Consider the following 10,034-nt stretch of genomic DNA (forward strand, 5'->3'; position numbering starts at 1 on the left):
CTTTACATCTGCAACAGCCAGGTTGTGCTGTACTTACAGGTTATTTATCCTGACGGCGCACGAGAGCACACTCCATCAGTCTCTGCTATCAATTCACCTACTTTTCTTCCTTTCTCCATCCCTCCTAACACCTAGTTTGGTGTTTTATTTTCTGTCTCCATTCTCCTGTTCTCTCGTCTATCCTCTCCCTCTCTCTCTTCCCTCTAGTATTCCTGCTCTAATACGTCCTCGTCTACTTTTTAAATACCTCCTCCTGTTATCGTCCTCCTCACTGTTTTATACGTTCCTCTCTCACTGTTTTATACCGTCCTGCCTTCACTGTTTAATACCCTCCTGGCACGTTGGATAAACCTCCTGTCACTGTTTATACCTCCTTCACCTTTTAATACCACCCTGTGCCACTGTTTAAGTCACACCCTCCTTACGCCTTTATTACTTCACTCTCACCGTTAACTAACCTCACTGTCACCGTTTTCTAATACCTCCTGTACCTATATCTTTCCTCAATTCAACTCCTGTCACTGTTTAATACGGGCCCTCACTGTTTAATACGTTTCCTGTCACTGTTTTAATAAACTCCTGTCACTGTTTAATACCTCCTGTCACTGTTAATACCTCCTCCTGTTAATCCTTCTTTCACTGTTTAATACTCCTCTGTCACTGTTATATGTATTACTCTGCCAGTTGTTCACCCTCACTGTTTTAATACTCCCCATAGGATCCTCACTGTTTAATACCTCCTGTCACGTTTAATACGCCTCTCTCACTGTTTTTAATACCTCCTGTCACTGTTTTATTACTCCCTCTCTCCACTGTTTATACTCTCCTTGCACTGTTTAATAACCTCCTGTCCACTGTTAGATACCGTCCACTGTTTGCAATCACGTCCTAACTCTAACCTGCCATTCACTGAATAACTCCTGTCACGTTTAATACCTCCGTCTCACCGATTTAATAGCGTACCTGTCACGTTTAATAACTCCTGTCACTGTTATATACCGTCCTCTCTCACTGTTTTAATACCACTCTCCTGTTCACTAATTAAACTCCTGTCAACTGTTTAATATCCCTCTACTTTTTACCTCCTGTCACGTTATACTCTGTCATTTTTATACCCACTGTATCCCTGTCACTGTTAATACGCGCCTGCTCACGTTTAATACCTCCTGTCACTGTTTAATAACGTCCTCTTCCACTGTTTAATACGGCCTCCGTCACACTGTTTAATACCCTCTGTCACTGTTTAATCACGTCCTCTCTCACTGATTAATACCTCCTGTCACTGTTTAATACCTCTTGTCACTGTTTAATACGTCCTCTGCCACGTTTATTAATACCTCCTGTCACTGTTTAATACCCCCGTTCACTGTTTATTGCAATACCTCCTGTCATGTTTTGATACGTCCACTCTCACCGTTAATAACTCCTGTCACCGTTTAATACCTCCTGTCACCGTTTAATAACTCCTGTCACTGTTAATACGTCCTCTCACTGTTTAATACGTCCTGTCACTGTTTAATAACTCCTGTCACTGTTTGGATACGTCCTCTCACTGTTTAATACCTCCTGTCACTGTTTAATAACTCCTGTGCACTTTAATACCTCCTCTCACTGTTATTAATAACCTCCTGTCAGTTTAATACGTCCTCTCACTTTTAATACTCCTGTCACTGTTTAATACGTCCTCTCTCACTGTTTAATACGTCCTGTCACTGTTTAATACCTCTGTCACTGTTTAATACGTCCTCTCTCACTTTAAACCTCCTGTCACTGTTTAATACCTCTGTCACTGTTTTAATACGTCTCTCTCACGTTATTATACCCCTGTCCACTGTTTAATAACCCCCTGTCACTGTTTATAAACCTCCTGCACTTTTAATAACCTCCTGTCACTGTTTAATACTACCTGTCACTGTTTTAATACGTTCCCTCCTCACTGTTTATTAATACCTCCTGTCACTGTTTAATACCTACTGTCACTGTTTAATACATCCACTCTCACTGGTTTAAGAACTCCTGTCACTGTTTAATACCTCCTTCACTGTTTTAATACGTCCTCTCTCCAACTGTTTAATACGTCCTCTCTCACTGTTTAATACGTCCTCTCTCACTGTTTAATACCTCCTGTCACTGTTTAATACCTCCGTCACTTTAATACGTCCTCTCTCCACTGTTTAATACCTCCTGTCACTGTTAATACCTCCTGTCACTGTTTAATACCTCCTGTCACGTTTTAATACCTCCTGTCACTGTTAATACCTCCTGTCACTGTTTAATACCTCCTGTCACTGTTTTAATACCTCCTGTCACCGTTAATACCTCCTGTCACGATTAATACGTCCTCTCTCACTGTTATAAAACCTCCTGTCACTGTTTAATACCTCCTGTCACTGTTTAATACCTCACCTGTCCACTGTTTTAATACCTCCTGTCACCTGTTAATACCTTCCTGTCACTGTTTAATAACTCCTGTCACTGTTTTAATACTCCTCCTCACTGTTTAATCACCCTTCACCTTTAATACCTCCTGTCACTGTTTAAACGTCCACCCTCACTGTTAATACGTTGCCTCTCTCACTGTTTATAACCTCCTTGTCACTGGTTAATACCTCCTTCACTGTTTAATACCTCCTGTCACTGTAATACCTCCTGCTTCACCGTTTAATAACCTCCTGGTCACTGTTTAATACGTCCCTGCTCACTGTTTAATACGTCCTCTCTCACTGTTAGATACCTCCTGTCACTGTTTAATTACCTCCTGTACTGTTGTAAATAACTCCTGTCACTGTAATACGGTCCTCTTCTCACTGTTTAATACGTCCGTCTTCTCAACTGTTTTAATACCTTCCTCTCACCGTTTAATTACCTCCTGCAGCTGTTTAATACGTTCCACTCTCACTGTTAAGTCACTCCTGTTCACTGTTTAATAGCTTCCTCTCTCAGCTTTAAGTACGTCCTCTCTCACTGTTTAATACCTTCCTTCTCACCGTTTAATACCTCCTGTCACTGGTCTTAATAACGTCCACTCTCACTGTTTAATCACTCCTGTGCAGCCTGTTTAATACGTCCACTCTCAACTGTAATACGTCCTCTCTCACTGTGTTAAATACGTCCTCTCTCACGTTTAATACGTCCTCTCTCACTCGTTTAATATGTCCTCTCTCACTGTTTAATACCTCACTTGGTCACTGTTTAACACATCATCTCGACTGTTTAATACGGTCCTCTCTCACTGTTAATACGTCCCTCTCTCACTGTGTAATACGTCCCTCTCTCACTGTTAATACGTCCTCTCTCACTGTTTATTACGTCCTTTACCTGCTCTCCAGACATTTCCATGGCTTCCTGTCCAACCTGCCATTACCCTGCTCCAGAACTGTCCATTGTCCTACCTGCTATCCAGACTGTCCAGTTGGTTCCTTACCGTGCATGATGTCCACCGGTTATCGGCGGTCCATTGGTCCTTACCTGCCTATCAGACTGTCCATTGGTCCTTACCTTCTATCCAGACTGTCCATTGGTCCTACCTGCTATTCCAGACTGTCCATTGTCCTTACCTGCTATCCAGACTGTCCATTGGCTTACCGCTCTCCAGACTGTCCATTGTCCTTACCTGCTCTCCAGACTGTCCACTACTCCCTCTTCTTCTTCCTGCTCTCCTAGGATCTTCCTGCGGATCTTCTTCAGAATCCTCTCATCATACTGATCCAAGAAACACTGTCAGACAGGGAGACAGAGAGAAAGGGGTGGAGTGAGAGAGAGAGACACAAGAAAAATAGAGAGAGAGATATATAGAGATATAGAGAGAGTACACAACAGTTATTTAAAGTTCAACTGTAACCAAATTCAGCGGCAGTTGGCTGGGCAGGTGGACATTAAGCCAGTAGTAGCCTACCTTAGTAAGGGGCAGTTGGCTGGGCAGGTGGACCCCCTCTTTATCCAACAACTTCTTCTCATCCTCGTTAAGACCAGCTCCTGCAGGGAATGCTGGGAGCCCACTGAGCCTGCCAATCACCGGAGAGAGGAAAGACAATCATAACTGCACGACTTTAGACAGTCACACACTGTGTTATGTCCTATTGTCTACTCATCTCTCTCTGTGTCTGACTCTCCATCTGGATCACGTTGTATCATCTCTCTCTCTCCTCTCGCTCCTCTCTCTCTCTCTCTCTCTCTCTCTCTCTCCTCTCTCTTTCTTCTCTCTCTCTGTCTCTCTCTCTCTCTCTTCTCTCTCTCCGTCTCTCTCTCTCTATCTATCTGTCTCCCTTTCGCTCTCTCTGTCTCAGCTCTGTCTCTCCTCTGCTTCTGCTTGCCTCCTCCCCTAGGACCTAGACATACAGTTACAGTTTCATCAGTTCTGAATGGATTTCATACAGTAGATGAAGGCAATATGTTGGAGCCTGAACTCCCCTGCCCCTCTGACTCACCTTCTATCTTATTCCAGACAGCAGCAAGTCCATTACAGTGTGAGGGTAACCAGAGGGCAGCCGGGGGTTGTGGGTATTCCCATTGCTCTCTTGGAAGAGGCCAGACTCCCATCTAGCTTAGACAAACAGGAATAAGAGAGGCGGTGAGTCAGAGTGGCAGGGGAGTTGAGGCTCCATCATATTGCTTTCATCTGCTGTATGAAATTACAAAATGAGTGCCTTGTACTGGGATTGAACCTGCGATGCTCGGAGACCAAAGTTCTAATGTTACTGTCCCCACTACAACAAGAAAATACTCAAGTAATGTGTCCATTTAATTGATATAGTGTAGAATTCCTTTCATTCCTATGGAGGACTGCTTCTTCTTGGGAGTGGCAATATGGCCGACCGGTGGCTTCAAACCCACTAATTGGCCAATACATAGCATCAGCAATCCAGGCTTTATACAGTTTAAGTCTGAAGTCTACATACACTTAGGTTGGTGTCATTAAAACTCGTTTTCCAACCACTCCACAAATTCCTTGTTAACAAACTGTAGTTTTGGCAAGTTGGTTAGGACATCTACTTTGTGCATGATACAAGTAATTTTTCCATCAATTGTTTACAGACAGATTATTTCRCTTATAATTCAATGTATCACAATTCCAGTGGGTTATAAGTTTACATACACTAAGTTGACTGTGCCTTTAAACAGCTTGGAAAATGATGGCATGGCTTTAGAAGCTTCTGATAGGCTAATTGACATAATTTCAGTCAATTGGAGGTGTAACTGTGGATGTATTTCAAGGCCTACCTTAAAACTCAGTGCCTCTTTGCTTGACATCATGGGAGAATCAAAAGAAATCACCCAAGACCTCAGAAAAAAAATTGCAGACCTCCACAAGTCTGGTTCATCCTTGGGAGCAATTTCCAAACGCCTGAAGGTACCACATTCATCAGTACAAACAATAGTACGCAAGTATAAACACCATGGGACCACGCAGCCGTCATACCGCTCAGGCAGGAGACGCGTTCTGTCTCCTAGAGATGAACATACTTTGGTGCGAAAAGTGCAAATCAATCCCAGAACAACAGCAAAGGACCTTGTGAAGATGCTGGAAGAAACAGGTACAAAAGTATCTATATCCACAGTAAAACGAGTCCTATATCGACATAACCTGAAGGCAGCTCAGCAAGGAAGAAGCCACTGCTCCAAAACCGCCATAAAAAAACCAGACTATGGTTTGCACCTCACATGGGGACAAAGATTGGTACATTTTGAAAGAAATGTCCTCTGGTCTTGATGAAAAAAATGGCATAAGTGACATTGTTTATGTTGGATGCAAAAGGTCGAGGCTTGCAAGCCGGAAGAACACCATCGAAGACCGTGAAGCAGCGGGGGTGCAGCATCATGTTGTGGGGGTGCTTTGCTGCCGGAGGGGCTGGTGGCACTTCAAAATAGGATGGCAATATGAGGGAGGAAAGTTATGTGGATATATGGAAGCAACATCTGACGACATCCAGTAGGAAGTTAAAGCTTGGTCGCAAATGGGTGCTTCAAATGGAGATGACCCAAGCATTACTTCCAAGTTGTGGCAAAATGGTAAGGACAACAAAGTCAAGGTATTGAGTGGCCATCAACAAGCCTGACTCAATCTATGAACATTTGTGGCAGAACTGAAGCATGTGCGAGCAAGGGGCCTACAAACCTGACTCAGTTACACAGCTCTTGTCAGGAGGAATGGGCCAAATTTACGCCATACTTATTGTGGGAAGCTTGTGGAAGGCTACCCGAAACATTTGACCCAAGTTAAACAATTTAAAGGCAATGCTACCAAATACTAATTGAGTGTATGTAAACTTCTGAACCACTGGGAATGTGATGAAAGAAATAAAAGCTGAAATAAATCATTCTCTCTACTATTATTCTGACATTTCACATTCTTAAAATAAGGTGGTGATCCTAACTGACCTAAGATAGGGAATTTTTACTATAATTAAATGTCAGGAATTGTGAAAAACTGAGTTTAAATGTATTTGGCTAAGGTGTATGTAAACTTCCGACTTCAACTGTATCATCATTGGCTGTGTCCTGCTTGGTTCCTGCACTGGGTCAAATTCATCACGTGCACTCCTAGTAAAAAAAACAACTTTGTGACAGAGATGATTATTAAAGTATTTTCATACTGCACATGGCACGCCTTTCAAGAAATAGTTTTTTATGGAAGGAGTACTTTATTTAGGAATTCAGTCTCTAAAAAGCATTGTTATGTCACGATCGTTGTTTGAAGGATGTATGGACCAAGGCGCAGCGTAGGTAGAGTTCCACATATTTTATTAGAAAGTGAAACTTAGAAAACAAAAAACAATAAAGAATAAACGAACCGTGACGACAATGCAGTGCTAACAGGCAACTAAACATAAACAATATCCCATAACCCACAGGTGGAAAAAATACAAATTAAGTACGATCCCCAATTAGAGACAACGATACCAGCTGCCTCTAATTGGGAATCATACACAAACCCCAACATAGAAAATTAAACCTAGAACCCCACATAGAAATAATAAACTAGACTAAAACCCCTAGTCACGCCCTGACCTACTCTACCATAGAAAATACAGGCTTTCTATGGTCAGGACGTGACACGTTATCTGAGATTTTAGTTTTTTTTACGCGTCAGTCTTTTCCCTTGACCTCTGATATAGATATGGTCACTTGATGGGTCAAAGTGGCCTGTTAACTTGGAGGTTTAGCACTGTATTGTACAGTAAGTGTCCTATTATTATGACTGCCTCAGAAAGCAGGATGACTATAATGTGTTGTAATCTCCTACTGCCTGTGAATTGTCCTAGTTCAGACTAAAAGGGCTTTGGCTTTATTTACTTAAAAAAGAAACAGTCCCACACACACAAAAAAACAGTATAGTGCACTTGGATCTCTTTTTGAGTGTGGGCCTTACACTCTTTGCATCTATTTCCCATCAGGTATTGCCGAGGGATTAGAGCCTGCTGTTATGTTATGCACCAACAAAAAGAGTTCAACTTAGCTAGAAGAGTGTGATGGTCTCTCTGGGATCTCTTTGGCTGTATGCTTTTGTGTGGCTAGAATAAGAAAAGGGGAATGAATTAGAATGAGTTGGATAGACTGGGGATTTCCATTCAAAGCAACATTCGGTGGTCCTGACTGCCGTTGATGGTGCTCCACGTGGAGTGTTTAATGGATTCATCACAGAGATACTTTCTATTGCAGGAACACTCCTTRGAACAGGGGTATTCAAATCCAGCTCCGCTGCAGGTTGTCTTTTATCCCTGGTAGTCAATTGAAAATACTATGATTGGTAGACTCAATGTAGAGTCAATTCCCCTAGTGTCCCCACCGGGACGAATCAGATTAGAGGGAGGGATGAAAACCTCACTGATGCCACTGTCACTGGGCGAGGAGGGGAAGGAGGGCCGCAGGGGGAAGGCAGGGGCAGACGATGAGTCACTGCCACTTAACAGGGGATCCAGGAAATCATCACTGCCACCTACTGGCCTCGGAGACTGCAGGGGGTTGTGTGAGAGTGTGTGTGTGTGTGTGTGTGTGTGTGTGTGTGTGTGTGTGTGTGTGTGTGTGCATCCTGTGTGTGTGTGTGTGTGTGTGTGTGTGTGTGTGTGTGTGTGTGTGTGTGGTGTGTGTGTTGTGATATACATCAGTATACATACAGGTTAATCACTACTGTATACTATACTTCTTCATGAATAATGCAGCCACACACACGAACACACACACACCACCGGCCAGAGGTAATACACTCGTCTGGGGCCAGAGATGAAGGAGATAACGGGTGTTATCGTCCATATCGTCCATGACCATCGTCCATGACTCCTGACCCCATAACGGTGCCAGTCAGAGCAATATATTTACAATGTAAGTATATGACTCTGCTGTAATCAATCACTCGCATTGATTGAAACCACTTGACTAGACACAGTTATCATCAATCAATCAAATGTTTGCATTCGTATATATGCATATAAGAACAACCCATTCTGCACTCTTATTACAGATACCATCTCACGCTCTTTGACTTACTTTGTCACACAAAGCTGCTCGTATATTTATCAGCAAATCTCGCCAGTGTCCTATACTACCCCAAACCAGCATAACGCCAGTAATTAGCTCTCTCACTCGCTCAACGTCGTGGTTCAACAGCCACCCTACCCATTCAATTACCAGATTCTGATACGTGGGAAAGGTACGTGACGAGCTTTAACGCAAATGACTTTGTAACCAAATACGATGCTTTACTTTAAGTTTAGAGATGTTCAGGACCAGTTGAGTTGAGCTGGCTAGGCGACACCCATTCCAAACAAGACAGCAACATTACTGCTTGATAATTTATTTAACAGGAGTGAAACACCAGCATTCTACTTTAGGCATTACACCCAAACGAGGAGTTCCCAGAATCCCTTAAGGACGAGTTCTTGCCACCTAAAAGAGACTGGAACCCGCAGGCCGCTTAAATGAGGCAGGGTCGGCCATGTACTAGGTCCTGCTTGCTTTAAGACGTAGTCATAGTGCTGGCTGTGCTGTTACCACTCGTTGCGTGGGATAGCAGGAGAATATGACTTATGACATTCCCATCCTGGCGAGCGCTAACATGTGAGGACAAAGACTTTCCTCTAGGCTTCCAGATTAAAGGATATGACAGGCCGAGTGGAAGTGCGATTGTGAGATTCAACAAGTCAGCTACATTTACATTACATTTATATAGTCATCTAGCAGACGCATCATTATCCAAGGGGACTTACCAAATTTGAATGTTACACTACACTCTCTTCATCCATGCGAGTGGGGAATGAACCCACAACCGCTGGAGCGTGTGTTGCACAGCAGCTTATGCATACATTACCATACTGAGACCACTCACACGCGACTTGGTAGCTCTGCACCTACCATCCTCAGTAGCTTTCCATCTAAGTTGTCAATGCCTCAGGGAGGTCTTTGTCATTATTGATCGTAACAATAATTTTCCCACCTCTCCCAAACTAACTTTACAAAATTAAAAACCTTTGCAATCGCTTGTTCTTTTCGATATTATCTGTTTTTCTTGTACGATATAGTATCGATGGTCTGCGCGGTATTTGCGGTTGTTGGCATTTCCTGCCTAAGTTTGCCCATCTTTTGCCAATTCTCCAGACTCAACATATAATTTAAAGTGAACTTGGCAGTACTACACCAAACTTTAGGGTTTCGATTGATGACATAAGCCATCTGATCGATTGAGTGAATGCGAGTTTATTTGTATACTTTTCGTGTGCCTTCATATTAGTAAGTGAGGAGAGGAGTAGTGCGTAGTGGATGAGGGACGTGTCTTCGGAATTCAAAATAGCTCTCCACCTCCATTCCCAAAAATAGCCTTTTCGTGGTCCTCCCCATACATACTTCACCAACGAAGCGAGAGATTATAGTTACCCAACTCACCTCCCTCCCGTTTCCTTAACGTTTAATTCACAGTCTCTCTTTAATGTGCAGTGCACTCCAGTCTCTCCGAGAGACCCCGTTGAAAACACGCCGAGAGCAGTCACGTCGCTGTGGCTGTTGAGGACACACATATCGTTAGTTCAGGCTCATCGGCGTTG

At 43.1% G+C, this 10,034-nt stretch overlaps 1 long non-coding RNA gene and 1 pseudogene across 1 annotated transcript in view; both read right to left on the reverse strand.

Annotated features, from left to right (window-relative positions):
* LOC139023504 (cyclic AMP-responsive element-binding protein 3-like protein 3-B) overlaps positions 1-5,819 on the reverse strand; it is a 9,663-nt pseudogene extending 3,844 nt beyond the window's left edge.
* Positions 1-6,470, reverse strand: part of LOC139023442 (uncharacterized) — a 65,250-nt gene extending 58,780 nt beyond the window's left edge. Inside the window, exon 1 of the long non-coding RNA XR_011474563.1 lies at positions 6,399-6,470. This is a non-coding gene — a long non-coding RNA (uncharacterized lncRNA). The remainder of the gene's footprint in view (positions 1-6,398) is intronic.
* Between the last annotated feature and the right edge of the window lie 3,564 nt (positions 6,471-10,034).

The sequence above is a fragment of the Salvelinus sp. IW2-2015 genome, linkage group LG32 (assembly GCF_002910315.2).
Source record: "Salvelinus sp. IW2-2015 linkage group LG32, ASM291031v2, whole genome shotgun sequence".
In the NCBI taxonomy this organism is placed as follows: domain Eukaryota; kingdom Metazoa; phylum Chordata; class Actinopteri; order Salmoniformes; family Salmonidae; genus Salvelinus; species Salvelinus sp. IW2-2015.